Source organism: Saccopteryx leptura, chromosome 2 (assembly GCF_036850995.1).
Source record: "Saccopteryx leptura isolate mSacLep1 chromosome 2, mSacLep1_pri_phased_curated, whole genome shotgun sequence".
Classification (NCBI taxonomy): domain Eukaryota; kingdom Metazoa; phylum Chordata; class Mammalia; order Chiroptera; family Emballonuridae; genus Saccopteryx; species Saccopteryx leptura.
In genome coordinates, this window is record NC_089504.1 from 74,065,913 (window position 1) to 74,086,482 (window position 20,570).

Here is a 20,570-nt window from a genome sequence, read left to right on the forward strand (position 1 = left end):
GCATGACTAATAATTCTGGGTTCTGAGGGAGAACAATGTGGAATTAAGAAAATAGACTCACTGAGAAAAGAGGATGGGATTGGGAGGCCTTTTCAATGCTGATGGCAATATCCGAGCACCAAAGCCCTCAGTTTGCTTTATTATATAACCATATGCAAATAAGGAAGGCTTTGATACAAAGTCACACATCTGAGGCAAAAACAGGAACTCTCTTAAGGCATAAACAGGAATCCCCCCACCATCCATATGTGAAATCAACCAACATCTGAACAAAGGGTGAGAGGAAGGGCATGTAAATTGCTTCCAGCAACTTAAACAAGCAAGTGAAGTGGGGCTATGGGATGAGTGCAAATACTCAGCTACATAGCCAATATGGAGGTGGTGAGGAACTTAGCCTTTTGCTAAGCTTCAAATTTACAAAGACTTTTTGCCACTTGGTGTCTATCGCAGATTGATTTTAGGGAGAGGGGGCAATGAGGAGGAGAGAGGAGCATCAACTCATAGTAGTTGCTTCTCATATGTGCCGTGACTGGGAAAGCCCAGGTTTTTTGTTTGTTTTGTTTTTTAATTTAAATCAACTCCCATATGTGCCTTGACCAGGCAAGCCCAAGGTTTCAAACTGGCAACCTCAGTGTTCCAGGTCGACGCCTTATCCCACAGCACCACCACAGATCAGGCAAGCCCAGGGTTTTGAACTAAAGACCTTAGCATTCCAGGTTGACACTTTATCCACTGTGCCGCCATAGGCCAGGCACAACCACTAATTTTTTTTACCATCCCTTTGGTTTTGCTTTTCCAGAATATCATATATAATTAGAAGAGTACAATATGTATCCTTCTGAGATTGGCTTTTTATATTTTTATTTATTTATTTTTATAAAATTATTTTAATTTCTTTTTTTGTTCTTTTGTGGCAGAGACAGAGAGAGTCAGAGAGAGGGACAGATAGGGACAGACAGACAAGAAGGGAGAGAGATGAGTAACATCAATTCTTTATTGTGGTTCCTTAGTTGTTCATTGATTTGATTTCTCATATGTGCCATGATCGGGAGGCTACTGCAGACCAAGTGACCCCTTCCTCAAGCCAGTGACCTTGAGTCCAAGCTGGTGAGCCTTGCTCAAACCTGATGAGCCCACGCTTAAGCTGGCAACCTCGGAGTCTCGAACCTGAGTCCTCCGCATCCCAGTCCGATGCTATATCCACTGCGCCACTGCCTGGTCAGGCTGAGATTGGCTTTTTAAACTTAGTAATAAACATTTACATTTCTTTTACTTCTGTTTATGTCTTGATAGCTCTTTTTTTTTTTTTTTAGTGTTAAATAAAATTCCATTGACTATATACCACAGTTTATTAATCCACTAACACCGATGGACGTCTTAGTCACTTCCAAGTTTTTGGCAATTACAATTAAGCTGCTAAAATATTATGTGCAGGTTTTAGTATGGACAAAAGTTTTAATTCATTTGGATAAATATCAAGGAGCATGACTACTGGATCATGTAGTAAATATATGCTTAGTTTTATAAGAAACTGCCATACTATCTTTATAAGGGGCTGTACCATTTTGTGTTTCCATCAGCAATAAGTAAACATTCCTGTTACTCCACAGACTCCTCAGCATTTGGTGTTGTTAGTGTCTTGGAATTTAGTAATCTATTAGGTGTGTAGTGGTATCTTGTTATAATTTGTGATTCCCTAATGACATAATGAGTATTTTCTACACACTGTTTACCATCTGTATAATTTCTTCCATGAGATGTCTGTTCAGATCTTTTGCCATTTTTAAGACTTTATTTTTTTTAAGTAGTTTTAATTTCACAGCAAAATTAAGAGGAAGGTACAGAAATCCCCCTACATCTTCGCCTAAACATTAGCATAGCCTCTCTTTTAACAACTTGCTCTAACAGTGGTGTATTTGTTAAAAGTGATGAGCTCACAATGACATATCATAATCACCCAAAGTCCAGAGTTCATTATGGTTCATTATTTGTGCTGTACATAGTATGGATTTGGACAAATGAATAATGACATGTAACTATCATTAGAATGTCATGCAAAGTATTCACTGTCCTAAGAATTCTGTGCCCTACCTATTCATTCTACCCACTCTCCCCTGATCTCACAATCATTGATCTTTGTGTTCTCTGTAGTTTCACCTTTTCCAGAATGTCATATAGATGAAATCATTTGCTCAGTTTTAAATAAACATGTTCATTTTCTTATTGTTGAATTTTAGTGATTCATTGTATATTTTGGATAACAATCCTTTATCAGGCGTGTCTTTTGTAAATATTTACTCACAATCCCTGTCTTCTCTTCCCATTCTCTTGACATTGTCTTTCCAAGAGCAGAAAGAAGTTTTTATTTTAATTAATTCCACTTTATTAATTATTTCTTTTCTAGATTGTGCCTTTCTTTTATTTATTTATTTATTTATTTATTTTTAGAGAGGAGAGGGAGGAGAGAGAGACAGAGAGGGAGAAGGGGGGAGGAGCTGGAAGAATCAACTCTCATATATGCCTTGACAAGGCAAGCCCAGGGTTTCGAATCGGCAACCTCAGCATTTCCAGGTCGACGCTTTATCCACTGCGCCATCACAGGTCAGGCTTAGATTGTGCCTTTCTTGCTGTATCTAAAATGTCATTACCATACCCAAAGTCATCTAAGGTTTTTCCTATGTTATCTTCCACAAGTTTTATAGTTCTTCGTTTTACATTTAAATGGTCTATGATTCACTTTGAGTTAATTTTTTTTGAGGTTTTTTTTTTTAGTTAATTTTTATAAAGGGCATTAAGTTTGTATCTAGATTCATTATTTTACATGGGAATATCCAGTTGTTTTAGTACCAATTGTTGACTATATTTATGTAAGTCAATTTCTGAGCTTTCCATTTTGTTCCATTAACTATTCTTTCACCAATACCACACCGTCTTAATTATTGTAGGTCTAAAGCAGGGGTCCCCAAACTTTTTACACAGGGGGCCAGGACTATAAAAAAACTATGAACAAATCCCTATGCACACTGCACATATTTTATATTAAAGTAAAAAACAAAATGGGAACAAATACAATATTTAAAATAAAGAACAAGTAAATTTAAATCAACAAACTGACCAGTATTTCAATGGGAACTATGCTCCTCTTACTGACCACCAATGAAAGAGGTGCCCTTTCCAGAAGTGCGGTGGGGGCCAGATAAATGGCCTCAGGGGGCCGCATGTGGCCCGCGGGCCGTAGTTTGGGGACCCCTGGTCTAAAGAATAGTCATGTGCCACATAACAATGTTTCAGTAAATGGTGAGTGATATACACAATAGTAGTACACTATTTAGCCTTGCTGTATAGTAGGATATACCATTTATGTTTGTATAATTAGATTCTGTGATGCTCACTCAGCAATAAAATTGCCAAATGATACATTTCTCAGAATATATTCCTATCCTTAAGCAGTGTATGACTGTACATCTTGAAGTCAGATTATGTCAATCCTCTGACTTTTTTTTCTTTTTCATTAATGAGTTGGTTCTTTTATCATGCCGTTTAAACTTTAGAATCGGTTTGTTAATACCCACAACACAACTTACTGAGATTTTGATTGAGCTTGCATTATAGATCAAGTTGGAGATAACTGAAAACTTGACAATATTGAATCTTCTCATCTATGAACAAAATAATCTCTCCTTTATATTTAATTATTTTTCATTTCATTCATCAGAGTTTACTTTTTTCTTCATATAGATTTTGTACATATTTTGTTAGATTTATAACTATTTCATTTTTTGACTACCAATATAAATGCTAACATGGTTTTAACTTCAAATTCCTCTTATTCATTGCTGGTATATAGAAAAGTGAATGACTTTTGCATATTAATCTTGTAATCTGCAACCTTGCTATAATTGCTTGTTAGTTCCAGAAAACTTTTAATTTTATTTTTTTCTGCCTATTCTTTTAGATTTTCTACATAGATGATCATGTCATCTGCAAAGATAGTGTTAGTTCTTCTTTCCAATTCTGTATATCTTTTCCTTTTTTGTCTTATCATATTGCATTGTCTATGACTTTAGTTAGTACACTATTCAAAAGCAGTGGTGAGGAGAACATCTTTGCCTTGTTCCTAATATTAGTGGAAAAACTTTGAGTTTCTCACCATTAAGTATGTTAGCTGTATGTTATCAAATTGATGAAGTTCACATTTAGTACTGGTTTTCTGGAGATTTTGTTATAAATATGTGTTAAATTTTGTCAATGCTTTTTCTGCCTCAATAGATATGATCATGTGGTTTTGAGCCCATTGATGTAATGAATTATTTTAATTGATCTTTGAATACAAAATCACATTACACACCTAAATAAATCCCACTAGATTATGATGTATAATTCATTTTATACATTTGTTGGATTTGAGGAATTTTGCTAATATTTTGTTAAGAATTTTTTTGCATCTATGTTCATAAGAGATTTTGGTCCATAGTTTTCTTGTAATATGTTTGTCTTGTTTTGGTATTAGGGTAATGCTGACTTCATACAGTAAGTCAGATGGAATTCCCTGTTTCTATTTACTCAAATAGATTGTGGAGAATTGGTATAATTTCTTCCATATATACAATATGTGGTAGAATTCACCAGTGAAACTTTCCGGACATGAAGTTTCTGTTTGAGGAGGTTATTAATTATTGATTCAACTTCTTTACTAAATACAGGCTTATTTATATAGTTGATACCTTCTTGTATGAGTTTTGGCAGATTGTGTCTTTTTAAGAAATTGGTCCATATCATATAGATTATCAAATATGTGGACATAAATTTGCTCATAGTGTTCCTTTATATTTTAATGTCCATGGAATCTGTAGTGCTGCTCCTCTTTCATTTCTGATACTATTAATTTGTATGACTTTTATTTTTCTTAGTCTGGATAGAGTCTTATCTATTTTATTTATCTTTTCAAAAAGCCAGCATTTGGTTCATTGATTTTCCCTATTGACTTCCTGTTTTTAATTTCATTACTTTTTGCTCTGTTTGTATTAATTTTCTTCTGCTTACTTTGAATTTAATTTGCATTCTTTTTCTAGTTTCTTAAAGTGAAAGTTTATGTTATTTACTTTAAAATTTCCTCTTTTTTTTCTAATGCATGCATTTAATACTGTAAATTTCCCTTTATGTACTAGTTTTGTATATCCCACAAATTTTGGTGTGTTTTCATTTTCATTTGGTTCAAAATATGTTAAAATTCTTCTTGAAATTTCTTCTTTGACCCATATGTTATTTAGAAGTATGTTGTTTACTCTCCTAGTATTTTGGTATCTTTCAGCTTTCTCTCTGTTATTTATTTCTACTTTAATCCCATGATTATCTGAGAGCAGATATTGTGTTTTATGGCCCAGAATGTACTCTATCTTAGTAAACAATCCATGGAATTTAAAAGAAATATGTAATCTGCTGTTTTGGGATGAAACAGCCTATAGATGTCCATTATATCTACCTAACTAATGGTCCTGTTGAGTTCAACTCTGTCCTTGATGATTTTCTGCCTCCTGAATCTCTCAGTTTCCCATAGAGGCAAGTTAAAGTTTCTATCTGTAGTAGTGGGTTCATCTATTTTTTGTTGAAGTTCTATCAGTTTTTGCTTCATGTATTTTGGCATTCTGTTGTTAGGTACATACACATTAAGGGCCATTATATCTTTTTGGAGTATTGACCCTTTATCATTATGTAATATCTTTCTTTATCCCAACAACTTCCTTGCTCTGAAGTCTGTTCTGTCTGAAATTAATATAGTGAATACTTTTTAAATTAATATTAGCATTCTATCTGTCCCTTTATGGTTAATCTACTTGTGTCATTATATTTAACGTGGGCTTCTTATAAACAACATATAGTTGAGTCTTAGTTTTTGTATCTACGCTGACCATCTTTGCCTTCTAGTTGGTGTATTTAGACATTGAAGTTTAAAGTAATTGTTGATATAGTATTAACATCTACCATGTAAGTTACTGCTTTCTATTTGTTGCCCTTGTTTTTTATTTCTGATTTTCTTTTGTACTTTCTCTTCTCTTTGTGGTTTTAACTGAGAGTTTTATGTGATTCCATTTTATCTTTCTTAACATACCCCTTACAGTTTTTAAAAACATTTTTAAGCAGTTGCTCCAGAGTTTACAATATGTGTTTATAACTGATTCAAGAACAGTTTCAAATAATACTATACCATTCCACAGGTAGTGTAATTATTGAAATTTTATCATATTTTATAGTAGATTTTTCCATTTTTTTAATATTTTTAAATTTTCCATCTTATCCTTCAAATGATTTAAGGTAGCTTAGAAGTTTTCAGTTAATGTTATGATGCTTTGTGTAGAAACTGCACAATAATTATACTTTCAAAAGTTTCATAAAACATATGGGTTATACCAATGCACACTCAAAGCCAATTTGCACTCTTATCTATCATTGTAGGTGATTCTCCGCTATAGAAGATTCTACAAGGAACAGCTGTCATCCAGATGTTCTCATCTCTCTTTGGGCCTCAAATGCCTGTGGATTTATCCATAAAATGACAAGTGCTTCTCTGTGGTCATCATCCCTCAGAAAATTATTGGGACAGAAATAAGCTGCCCTTGATGCCTTTCTGTCCCTGATGTCTCTTTCCTCTCTCCTGACCCCCCCACTCTAATCACTCTCTGTTGAGGAGTTGATTCTATAGCAGCATGGTCATTCTTGTGCTCATTAGATTGTTCAGTAATCCCTGCTAAAACAGTAGCTAAAATATGGAATATAGTGCTAATATACAAGAGCATGTGGATTTGAGCTCAATTCTCTACTTATTGGTTAGCAAATCACTAAATTTCTCTGCTCCCCACTTTTCTTACATATAAAATAAGATTCATGACAGGACCTCATAAACTTATTAAAATGCTTAAGTGATAAGATCAAATTAATATTCACAAGTGAGCTGACCAAAGTTTGGATCTCAGTTCCACCTTGAACTCATAACTCAAGCTCTTTGAACATTGATTTCTTCCTCAACGAAGTGGAGAGAACAATAGCTATTTCACAGTAGTGTTGTTATGATAAAATAATATAGCATGTAAAATGCCTGTGCATAGCTAATCCATCTTATCCAGAATGGTAGCTCTGTCTCCCTTCCTAATAGTTATAGATTTTCAATAATAATGCAGCAAGGTGTTAATCTCATAGAAATCATCTTTTTTCCTTGGCCAAGTGGCTCAGTGGATAAAGTATCATCCTGGTACACTGAGGTCATGGTTTAAGTACCTGGCCAGAGCACTTATGAGAAGCAATCAATGAGTATACAACTAAATGGAACAGCTAAGTGGAACAATGAGTTGATGGTTTTCTTTCTTTCTCTCTTTCCTTTCCTCTCTCTCAATCAATGAAAAATTTTTTGAAACTATTTATAGAAGAAGAAATCATTGTCCTTTTAAAAAATTTTATTTAGCAAATTAAATATAATGGGGTGGCATTGATCAATAAGAGTACATGGGTTTCAGGTAAATATTTCTATAGCATTTGAACTGTTGTGTTGTGTGCCCATCACTCAAAGTTAAATCATTTCCCATCACCGTATATCAGTTCCTCTTTATTCCCCTCCCTCCTCATGCCACAACACCCTTTCCCTGGTTACCCTTTTACTTTTATGTGTGTCTATAAATCTCATTTTTATATCCCACCTATGTGTGACATCATACAGTTCTTAGCTTTCTCTGATTTGCTTACTTCACTCAGTATAATGTTCTCAAAGTCCAACCATGTTGATGTAAATGGCAATATGTCATCATTTTTTAAGGCTGAGTAGTATTCCATTGTATATCTATACCGCTTCTTTTTTATCCAATCCTCTATTGAAAGACCCTTTGGTTGTTTCATGTCTTGGCCACTATGAATAATGCTGCAATAAAATCTTGTCTTTTAAAGTGCAATTCCAGTGAACCACAACTTTTAGACTCAGAGGAATCAACCATAGAGATAGAATGGCAGTCAATAAAGGATGAATTTTGAGGTAGAGAACTATACTATAATCACAACCTTCAAGTCAATATTTCATCAACTCTAAAGTGTTCTCTTATTTTCTCCATATTCCCAGGAGTATTGATTATTCATGTTTCCAGATATAAAAATAAGCATGACTTAGCATGTCTAAAAATGGCTGCACAAATATCCCTCACCCAACATGAACTATCAGTACCTCTTTTAAAGACATATTAACAATTATTGTTCCTCTGTCTCTACCCCAACCTTGACCATTTGTATCTGATACTATAGTACTTTCCAAAGTATATTGTAGTTAGTATTTAATCTGTGTTCTGTATCCATTCAGGTCTCTGCCAATCTGTCCACTTATTCTCTAGCACTAATCACAGTTCCCAGTGCAGCATCGAATATATTCTGTTAATATTTAATGAATGAATACTACATCTGATAAGCACTAAAACTGGTTAAGTACAATGTCTGATTAAATCCTTACAAAATTATGAAATGTTTATTATTATTTCTAATTTATATAACAAGACACCAAAGCTCAGATGTTTGTTGACTCTTAAAATTCCTATGTTGTAGGGAGCAGAAGCAGAAACCCAAGTCAGGTGTGCTTTATTTAGTGATATGGAAAAAAAGTTTAACAATCAGCTCTCTGGAAAACAAAAGCCCTGATTTGTAGCATATGCAAATTTCCATGGTGTGAATACTTCCACCAGGGTGAATTTTAAGTCACCAAATTAACATTAACTAGTTCATAAAGTTTAACAATTGGATTTGCAAGCTGCTACAAACTGGCTTCAACCACCACTAGTTTCACTGCAAGTTAAGATATTTTCAACTAAGCTAAGGCTGCTGGTTAGAGAGCTCAGTCCTGTCTTGGTAGAGGAGGATCCCACCAATAGCTAAAACAAAGTCACCCCCTGTAACCTTTGACGGTTGGCGATCTCTGTATTTCAGATTATTTTGCAGCTGGTCATATTACTGACAAATCTACTAATCAGGAATGTTCTTCCATCCCAAAAAAACCAGCCACCCACTTCTGCTCTTTGAATGTATTAGCAGAACAGAAGATCTTAAAGTAACAGCTCCCAAATATTCCAGTTTTCTAACTTTTTTACTTAAAAAATATTTTAAAGGAAAAAATACCCTATTTGGAAATTTGTCAGGAAGGACTTCTTTGAACTGTATAATTGTTTTGTGACAGAAATGGCAGTTGATAAGTTTTATTCATGTCCAAAGAACAATGTTATTACATGAAGCTGCTTATTGTTAGTGTATTCAAGTAGAAAAAAATGTTTAGAAAAACCCACCAAGTCCCCAAAGTTTTCTCGGAATTGTCTGGGATGATTTGGAATGCTAGCAGAATCCACACAGGATGATTAGAGGGGAAGCTTTTGGCACTCTTGAAACTCTCACGTTATTTTCTCCCTTGGGAAGCTGCTTAAGAACATGTTGTATTGGGAGTGCAAAGCCGCCAGGTCACTGGAATCATTTCTTTGTGACTTGGGGATTTCTCTGAGGCATAAATTTTATCCAAGATTCATCCCTGTGACTGAGGAAAATTGTATCAGCTGCTCACAGGATACCAGATTTCAATACGACATCTCTTTAAGCAATGCCCTGGATGGCAGATGTTGGAGCCTGGATACTGGAAACATGTGCAGCTTAGTACACTAAAGTCTGGTTTAGTCTCTCTGGCTTACCAGCAAGTTTGAAAAATATTTGGGAATAGGAATGTCAGAGAAACGTAACTGTGAGAAGAAAAATGGTGCCATTTATCCATGCTTCTGTGTACAGTTTTGGTGTATATGAATCAGTGTGCATACAGATAAAACCACTCATGACTTGGATGAAAGGAGACAGGCAATGTGTGAAATGGACTCTTCAGTTCAAGGTCAAGAGGCTTTATTCTTGTCCCAGTTCTGTTAATATATAACTCTATATCCTGGAATATTTAGGTTTTTTTGGTCCTTAATTCATTGAGCAGAAACATGGGGGTTTGCAATCTATGGAGTAACTTCTTTCTTTTTTTAAATTCCTACATTCCAGGGAAAAATAAATAAAATAATGCTTTTATTTGCAACCATGACTTGAATAAGGTATATTTTAAAGGAAACAAATTAAATATAGCTAAGAGCATTTTTGAAGAAATATTATTAATTTTGGATTAAGAAAAGCTCTTACAGTTTTTTTTTTCCTTTGACCAAGGCTGAATCCACATACATCTGGATAGCAAAAAAAAACTACACCCATCACCCAGATGGTTCTAAGTGTTTGATATCTGTCATCATACAGGCCAAACACCTGGATGATTGCATTCATTTTCACTCTTTAGTCAGATGTTTTGAAATCATGGAAATAGAGCTTAGAATAAAACTAGATGTTTTTAATCCACAAGGAAGAATAAAGTGCAGTAAAAGGTAGGGGGGAAAAAAGGATGAGCAAGTTTTGAGCATCTACTTGTCAGAGACTTTCCCTCATATTTTGTTAATATTTAATATTCATGCGGCATTATTTCCAAGCCACATATAAGAAAACTGAAGCTTAGAAACTTAAATTATATGCCAATATGAGAAGTAGTAAAGCTGAGAATTGAATTCCTTTATTATGGGGAGAACTATGAGAAATGAATATATTAATGTATAGGCAATAAAATTAAGATCTGAGAAAGATAGAATTGCTGCATAAATAAGATAATACAAGCTTACATGTATATGTTTAAACAGACATAAATATTACTAGTACTGGACATCTTATCTAGTTTTTCATCCAAGCATGGAATAGAGGTCCATGGAAAGAGTAAGAAAGCCACGCCACAAGAATCGGCCCCAAGTTCTATAGATCACTTGGTTGTGCCATGCTTTCTTTGGCTCTAACCAGACTGTAAAATTGAACACAATTGCCTTATTAATCATTGTACCTTGGTGGAGTTAGGAATATTGAAGATTTTATAGCAATAATGTAGCTTATTATACCAATATATGCAAATTAGCATGTAAATATATGAGGAATTATTTCCTAGGGGGAAAATCCTGAAGATTGGATTTTATAACTCCCTGCAAATAACCTAGGGGATAAACTAGAGCAAGTTGGCCAATCCCAACATTTTCAACAATGGCTTAATCTTTGGGGAAACAATGAATCAGATTCTTTCCCCTTTAAATGCCAAAGAACATAAATTTCTGAGCCAACATGAAAAAAAAGTCCAATGCCCTACCTTCCAGACTCTGCTCTTCTGTAAGGTAGAATCGATGACTCACAGCCAGTGATCTGACCAGACACTGCAAAGAACAGTGCCTGATTAAAAAGACCCTGCAAAGAGCGGAGTTGATTAAGCTTTTGGATAACTGTCAAGGGCAAATGTACTCCACATTTTCCCAGACAGTAAGCTCAGGAAAGGAGAATAATCTTTGTGAGGTTACTCTATGTGTCTCTCACATTGAAGAGAAAATAATTTCTTGGGATTTTAAGAAGATCGTGCAAATCCATGAAGGCAGATCCGGTCACAAGTTTACAACACCCCAGTTGCTGACTTACCAGTTAGAACACTGGGAAGAACACTCATTTTCTAAATAAATATAGGGGTGAGAATTTACAGGGCATGGAAGTGGGGAGTGAAGGAGGGCAGATGAATGTATAAATGTTAGTTCCAGAACATGAGTAAACGGGTTGGAGATAATGCACCCTTTGGAAATAGCAAATGCTGTTGAAAGTTTTCAGAGAAGGGAATATATCATAAATGAATTTGGAATACTTTTTATGGCTGAAATAGAAGAAAATTAAACATCTTCAAGAAGGTTCTGGAAAGAAATTTTATGTAACTGTATTATTTAAATATTAGAAAAAATGATCCCATCAACCAAAATTCAACAGAAAATAATTTCCTTGAAAAACATGCATACATATCTACAAACACATAGGAGATAATGAAGGACTATGGAGACAAAATATGTGTCTAATACAGTGAGATCCTTTCTGACCTACCCCCACCCAGAGGCAGACACAAAAAATGTTCAACACTTAAACTCAGCCCTGCCCTGAGGCAATTCAATCCCAATATGAGGATTATATTAGAGGTCTCGTCTTCTCTAATTGGTGGCGTCTGGAATTTTTCTTGCTGCCCTAACATGGGTATCTGATATGCCTGTTTGAGGTTGTTGAAGCTAATAATAAACATGACTAAAATGTACTAACTATTCTGCTTGTGCCTGTTATCTTCCGAAATACTTTGTACATAATTTTATTTAAATTTCAACCATCTAATATAGATATTACTCTCTCTCTCTTAAGGATGAGTAGGGGAAGGTTCCAAAAGGCAGAGTAACTCATTCCAGAACACTAGAGAGTAAGCAAGAAAAAGGGAACAAAAGCTCATGCTCATCACCATGACACAGGACTGCCATTTAGTCCCACATGACCATACCACCAAACACACACTCACATTTGTCCAGTTGTAAACTCTACTAATTGCCCCAAAGGGTTTGAATATCAACCTTGACCTTGGTCTTCTCCAAAAGAGCCTATACCTTTGTCACTGCATCTACTAAGAATGAAGGGGTTACAAAAAATCAGCCCAAACCATGGACCTATTATCTATTTAAGCATACATATATTCCTCCAACCTTGAGATTAGTCCCCTAAGGTACAGAGCCAGCCGGTTGGCTCAGTGGTAGAGCGTCCGCCTGGTGTGCAGAAGTCCCGGGTTCGATTCCCGGCCAGGGCACACAGGAGAAGCGCCCATCTGCTTCTCCGCCCCTCTCCCTCTCCTTTCCTTCTGTCTCTCTCTTCCCCTCCCGCAGCCGAGGCTCCATTGGAGCAAAGATGGCCTGGGCACTGGGGATGGCTCCTTGGCCTCTGCCCCAGGCGCTAGAGTGGCTCTGGTCACGACAGAGCGACGCCCCGGAGGGGCAGAGCATCGCCCCCTAGTGGGCAGAGCATCACCCCTTGGAGGGCGTACCGGGTGGATCCCCGTCGGGCGCATGCGGGAGTCTGTCTGACTGTCTCTCCCCGTTTCCAGCTTCAGAGAAATACAAAAAATAAATAAATAAATAAAAAAGATACAGAGCTAATTGGATCATGCCAGAGTATCCTATACCCCCTGGCACTATAGATGTAATAGTCATCTTGTACCAAGCCCAACCATATAAGCCCAATCACTTCCCACCCATACTTTGCCCAAGAGTAACCACTGTCACGTGACTTCTTAAATAGAGATTGGTTTTGCCTGACCTAAATAAAAGGGTATTTCTTTTTTGTCCTATAAGCCCTACCACTTCTTGATAATTAATTCCCCATTCTTCCCTGGCCGGTTGGCTCAGAGGTCAGCTGGTGTGTGGAAGTCCCAGTTTGATTCCCAGCCAGAGCACACAGAAGAAGCAACCATCTCCTTCTCCACCCTTCTCTCCTCTCTTCTCCTTCCTCAGTTATGGTTCAGATGGTTCAAGCAAGTTGGACCCAGGTGCTGAGGGTAACTCCATGGCCTCACCTCAGGTGCTGAAATAGCTCGGTTGCTGAGCAATGGAACAGTGGCTCCAGATGGGCAGAGCATAGCCCTGTGGGAGGCTTCCCAGGTGAATCCCAGTCAGGGTACATGAGGGAGTCTGTCTCTGCCTCTCCACTTCCCCACCTCTCACTGAATAAAAAAAAAAAAAATCCCCATTCCCCAGTGAACACAATTTATGGTTAAGTAGGTCTCAGGCTGAGAACAGAAAGTTTTTGTCATGTATAAACCCTTGTCCATATGACAGCTAAAATAGCAAAGTGTTTATTTAATTCCTCAAACTCAGGGCACAACACACTCACAACAGCTTATGAACACACTTAGTCATTAAGGTGGTCTTGTTTCTTTCTAGATCAAGACCCTTAAACCCACATTTCTATGTGAAATCTCCAGGTTTCAGAGAAAAATCATTTGAAGAAGATAAGATATATTTTTTTAAACTCACAACACAGATACATGAGTAGATCAACTCCTACTTCAAAATCTAAAGCTAAAAACAGAAAACTCAACTGACATTAGGGGAGACTGGCCAGCAGAATGAACAAAAAGGTCCTAAGAGAGCTGCATGATAAATGCAATTTGAACTCTTCTAATTCTTTGCTTGTTTATATGTGAGCCACATGATACCTGATTATCTATCTACAATATATTTTTTCAAAAACTATATTAAAAATAATATTTAGACTGAAAAGCACACAAGTCAGAAATTTACCACTAAATAATTTTTTACAGAGGTAACATACTTGTTTAACCAGCATCCAGACCAAGAAACAGACCATTCCAGCACCAAAGAAGCCTCCTCATGCAACTACCCAATTACTTCCCACCCATACTTTGCCCAGGAGTAACCACTGTCCTGTGAATTCTTAGAGGTTGGTTTTGCCTGTTCTAAAACTTTATATACATAGAATCCTGCAGTATGTACAATTTTGTGAGTAACTTTAAAACAACAACAACAACATTATGTTTCTCAAAGTCATTCATGTTATTATCATTTTCTATAAAGTACTCAATATCAATCTATCAAGATGTATGCATTTTATTGTAGATAGATAATTGAGTTGATTTTTCATTATTATAGGTGTAATTGATGCCCAGTTAACATGCACACCTTTTTTAAACTTTTTATTTATTTGTTTAAAAATTATAAGCATTTTATAAGTTTCAGGTATACAACACAGTGACTTGTCATTTATACAGCTTATGAAGTTATCAGCAAAATAAATCTAGTAAACCCATCTGTCACAGTACAAAGTCATGGCAGTATTATTGACTATATTGACTATCTTAACTATATATATTACATTTCACGTATTATTTTATAGCTGAAAGTTTGTACTGAATCACCTTTACCTTTTTTACCCATCCCCTTACTGCCATCACCCCTGGCAACCATCAGTTTATCTTTGTCTTTATGAGTCTGTTTCTGTTTTGTTTGTTTGTTTTTGTTTTTGTTTTTTTAGATTCCACATGAAGGAAATCATCTGGTGTTCATCCTCCTCTGTTTGACTTATTTTACTTAGCATAATACCTTCTAGATTTATTCACATTGTCACAAATGATAAGATTTCATTTCTTTTATGCTTGTGTTATATTCCATTATATTTACAGGTGGTCCTTGGGTTACGACAGTCTCAGCATATAATGTTTCAAGTTTACAACACTCACTCGCATAGAAACTTGAGACATGACTGTTTAGGCTTAAGCTGTTAGTGTCATACTTACAGACTACGTGGGTGAACTAGTTTGGTTGCATGCGGTGGAAGAATACACAGTACAGTGTACAGTACAGTATGTTTATGTCCTTTTCCTTTTTCTGTGGCTTAGTTGTGTTTTTATGTTCTAGATTATGATTTTACAACTGTGCTGGATAGGTATGTGATTTAGGCTAGGGTGTGTTTCAACTTACACCAAAATTCAGGTTATGTCACTGTCATATGAACAGAACTGTGTTGTAACCTGAAGACCCCTTGTGTGTGTGTGTGTGTATGTGTGTATACACACATGTATATACACACATATGTATATACATACACACACACATAAAATCTGTCACAATTTATCCATTCCCCTATTGATGGGCACCTGGTTACTTTGATATCTTGTCCAATTTAAATATAAGCATACCTTATTTTATTAGGCTTCACTTTATTGCACCTTACAGATATTGCAAATTCTTTTTGTGAATTCAAAGTTTATGGAAATCCTACATTAAGCAAGTATATCAGTGACATTTTTTTCAACAGGTTCTGATAATTATTGGCATTTTTAGCAATAAAGTATTTTTAAATTGTCTTTTTTACATAATGTTATTGTATACTTTATAGACTACAATATAGTGTAAATATGACTTTTATATGTAATGAAAAACCAAAAAATTCATGTAACTCACTTTACTGCAATATTTGCTTTATCGTGGTGGTCTGGAACCAAACCCACAATATCTTGGATGTATGACTGATATGCAGCAATCAACATGCAGTGCATATATCACCTTGAATTAGTGTTTCCATTTTCTTCAAATGCCCAGAAGTGGAATTGCTGGATCATGTGGTAGTTCTATTTTTAATTTCTTGAGAAACAGTCATACTGTGTTCCATAGTGGCTGTGCCGCTTAACAATCCCACCAGAAATGCACAAAAGTTCCCTGTTCTCTACATTTTTGCCAACAGTTTTTTTCTTGTCTTTTTTGATAATAGCCATTCTGACAGGTGTTAGAATGCAATTCATAATGAAATTATCTTTTTCTGATACTTTGTTATTTGGCATATAGCAATGCAACAAATTTTTAAATGTTAATTTTATATCCTGCAATTTTACCTAATTGATGAATTAGTTCTAATAGCATTTTGGTGAAATCTTTAGGGTTTTCTATGCACAGTACGATATCATCTGAAAATAGTGACAGTTTTATTTCTTTCTTTCTAGTTTGGATGCCTTCTACTTCTTTCTCTTGTTTGATTGATATGGCTAGGACTTCCAATAATAAGTTGAAAAAAGTGATGCGAGTGGACATTCTTTTTCTTGATCTTAGAGAAAAAGCTTTCAGCTTTTCACCTTTGAATATATTACCTGTGCTTTTGTCATATATGACCTTTAATATGTTGAGAAGTGTTCCCCTCTGTAATTACTTTGTTGAGAGTTTATAACATAGATATTGCATTTTGTCAAATGTTTTCTATGTTTCTATTGAGATGATTATATGATGCTATCCTTTTTTTAAAATGTGGTATATCACATTGATTTGCAGATATTGAACCATTCTTACATCCCCAGAATAAATCCCACTTGATCATAGTACATGATCCTTTTAATGTATTGTTGAATATGATTTGCTAATATTTTGTTGAGGATTTTTACATGTATATTCATTAGGGATGTTGGTTTGTAATAGTCCCTTTTTGTAGTATTTTTGTTTGGTGTTGATATCCAGTTAATAATCCACTGAATACTAATTTTAAAAGAACATATTTACTTAAGAATTTTTCATCTTTATGATAAATAATTTTAAAATGTAAAGAGTTTGCATTAGTACTCACAGCCGGTGCTAGATGAGACCAGTGGCTGAAGAACAACAGAAGAAGGACTTTTTCACCCTGTGTCTTTTTCCCACTCTGGATGTTGACTTCCTGCCCTGAATATTTGATCTTTCTCTACCACAATTCCACTCTATATTTTAATTTGGATAGGAAGATAAAATACAAAACTAGAACTTTACTTCTGACAGAGAAGTTCTTTTGTCCTCTTCAGTTACTGTCTTCCAATATGGAATGATAATTGGCTCAACTTCTTTCCAGAGAAAAATATATTGCTAAGCTGTACAAAGGAAAATAGTTACTAGTTTTTTCCTATTAGATAAGTTGATGGTACAAAGGGATAAAAATCAACCACAGAAGCCTTTAAAAAACTGATTTACCTTATGATTTATTTGATAAGGTCATAATGCCTGATGGTTTAAGATTCTCATCAAGGAGGTTTCCACATCTTCTCTGTACATACGCATAGTTTACTAGTCATGAAATTATTTTCCTATGAGCTCTAGTCCTTGGAATCCTTCTCAATATAGCTTTTTAGGTAGTGCCTAATAAGTAGTTAAAAAAAAAAGGCCCGTGAAACAAAAAGTCTGTTATTCTTAATCCAGGAACTCTAAATCCAAGTGATAAAATAGTCCTGGCACCCAAAATGACTCAGGTTAGATATAAGGTAACATGCTCATTTTCTTTAATTTATATGTTTAGATCTGCTTGTGAATAGAAAATAAGAGAAAATACTGGTAGACATATAGGGCTATAGAAATCAATGAAGATATTATAGGTAGGGAGAAAGCAGCAGCAGTTGGGAGCCTGTTAGTGATCAGAGTTAGTAAATATAGCTATGGTGTTAAAGAGCTTATTAACATCTGCATTCTAAGCAACAGCTGAGTATACATTGGAACAGATACGATTAGATAGCTTGGAAATGACCTAGGACAATCATAGATAAAAGAATTTAAGCCAGTATTTAGAAAACTAGAATTAAAATAGTTAAGTTGATTTAGTGGATTGTACTTAGGAATTTTTTTTCTTCCCCTAGGAACTTCTTAAATTACAGTATTTCAAAATCGCAAGTGGAAAGTATCTATTAGGCCTAATTTATAAATTGTAAATCATATTCTCAAGAAATAAGATATGTAGACCAGTTTAATGAATTTAAGTAACAAAATTAGAACATTAGATGAGAAATTTTCTGGAAGAATTGTCTTAAAAAAGTAGCATTCAAAATAATTTATGTATATTTTCTATCTCAAGGAGGTGCATCATAGCTTTCCACTCTTTGAGTGGGGGCTATGCTTAGTGGCTTCCTTCCAAAGAGGACAGTATAAGAAACAGAGTGGGGAGGAGAAAATCTTTATAAGAAACCCAACTTCAGTCAGGTGGTGAAGGTCAACTTCAACAGTGATTAGTCATATTGACAGTATACACTCTTGACAAGATGTGACGAAAATAGCACTTTAACTAAATGATCTTCCTCTACAAAACCCATAACTCGATTCTCAACATGAGTGAAACATCAGACACATCCCACTTGGGGGACATTCTACAAAATATCTGACCAGAACTCTTTAAAAACTGTCAACTCAAGATCATCAAAAACAAAGAAAGTCTGAGAAACTGTCATAGATAAGAGAAGCCTAAGGTGACATGACAACTAAACACAATGCAATATCCTGGATCGGAACCTGGGGCAGAAAAAGGACATCAGAAAACTAAGGAAATCTGAATATTTTAGTTAGAAATAACCTATCAATATCAGCTCTTTAACTGAAAATATACTACTGTGAGATGTAAATAATATGTGAAACTGGGTACAGCGTATATGGGAACTTTCTGTATTATCTTCACAATGTTTCTGTATATCTAAAATTATTTGAAACAGAATGTTTACTTGAAAGAAAAATAAATAAATAGGTAGTAGGCTGCCTTTTTAGTGCTGTAACATCACAGCAGTGCATGGGGATGGGAGGTGTGAATCCCTGGAACAGCTTAACACAGAATCTGGTGGGCCTTCTTCTCCGGAACTCTTTAAAGATCATCTGAGCCATCTTGTCTCTTGGATTGTTTAGGTCTACTGCTGCCTTCAGACAGGTAAATGGGAATTAATAAGATCTGTTCCCCTCTGGCTCTATTTATTGTTCTACAATTCTGCAGTTTATTTAATAACATTGAATATCAGTTTCCTCTGGGTAAACATAATTTCCACTATTATTAACATTCTCACAGACTAATTTCTTTCAGAGTTGGGTTGAATCCTATGTTTGCATGTAGTTGTGTAAAAAAAAGCATTATTCCCATTATAGATACCAAATGATTTACTTCTTCCAGCAATGCAAGGGAGACAGGCGTGTTTGGCATGGTTTCTTTCCAAATAATTGTTATAATGTCTGCACGTAGTTATTTTCTAGGTGCTGGCTAATTAGTACTAAGGCTTACACAAAGTTTTTATGACTCCTCTGTAAAATATACAGATACACCAGTATGATGGAAGAATCCTAGAAGCTGACTTTTATATAAATATAATCCCCCTCATAATTATATGAGGCCGGACGCTCATCTACACTTAGTTCTAGTGTCACACTCTTTTATTTAAGTCTCTAAATAAGATTATAAAAGTGGTAGAAAGGTAGGAAAATAATATATCTCCTTTGAAGCCAAAATGAAAAAATAAAACCAGGCTATAAAAGCACTGAGATGGACTTTTTAATTAATTAATTTATTTATTTATTCATTTATTTATTTAGTTGTTGTTGTTTTTTAGTATCTGAGCCTTAATAAACTTTCTTCTTCATTATAATCTTTACATTGATTTCTTGCCCACACTACTAATCAATCAAGTTATGTACATGTGGGTACATTTTTTTAAAAAACAAAATTATAATCTACTGCATCTTCTATGCTTCATTCAAGCTAAAGCCCTCATAGTCCTTTAAGACAAGCTGCTCCCAGGGAAGGTCATGTTTCATAGCTTTGATACAGTGTAGAACACGCCTTGAATGCTTAATAAACTTCCAATAATAAGATCAGTGTACTTTGCAGAAGGAGCAAGTAGATGAACCATGTAAAATTTTGACTAAATGAGGTAGACTGGAGGTGCCCATAGTTCCCATATTTCTTCCTGACCATTGTTAAATTTCCTTTCTTAGTGAACTGGCCAGGCTATGTTGCAAGACTGTAAATGAATCCCTTCCTTGCCCTTGAACTCGTTAAGCTCTCCAGTTTCTACTACTTTGTCTGGCAGGCGGCTCCACATCCTAATGACTTTCTGCAAGAAACAGAACCTCCTGATATCTAACGTGCTACCCTGTCCTCTATTATTAGGCAAGCTTACTTCTCAAGCTAATGACCTGAGGCTTCTTTTGCTATTTCTCTTTTGATAAAGTTTTCAGCCTATAATAAATGAAAAAGGAGAGGATAAGGGGAGGTGAAACAGGAAAATGAAGGGAAGAGAGAGAAAAAGAGAGAGGGGGGGGAAACGCTATAAATATGAGCCAGTATCTAATTATAATTCAGGACACCGGCAATTTAATAATAAACAACTC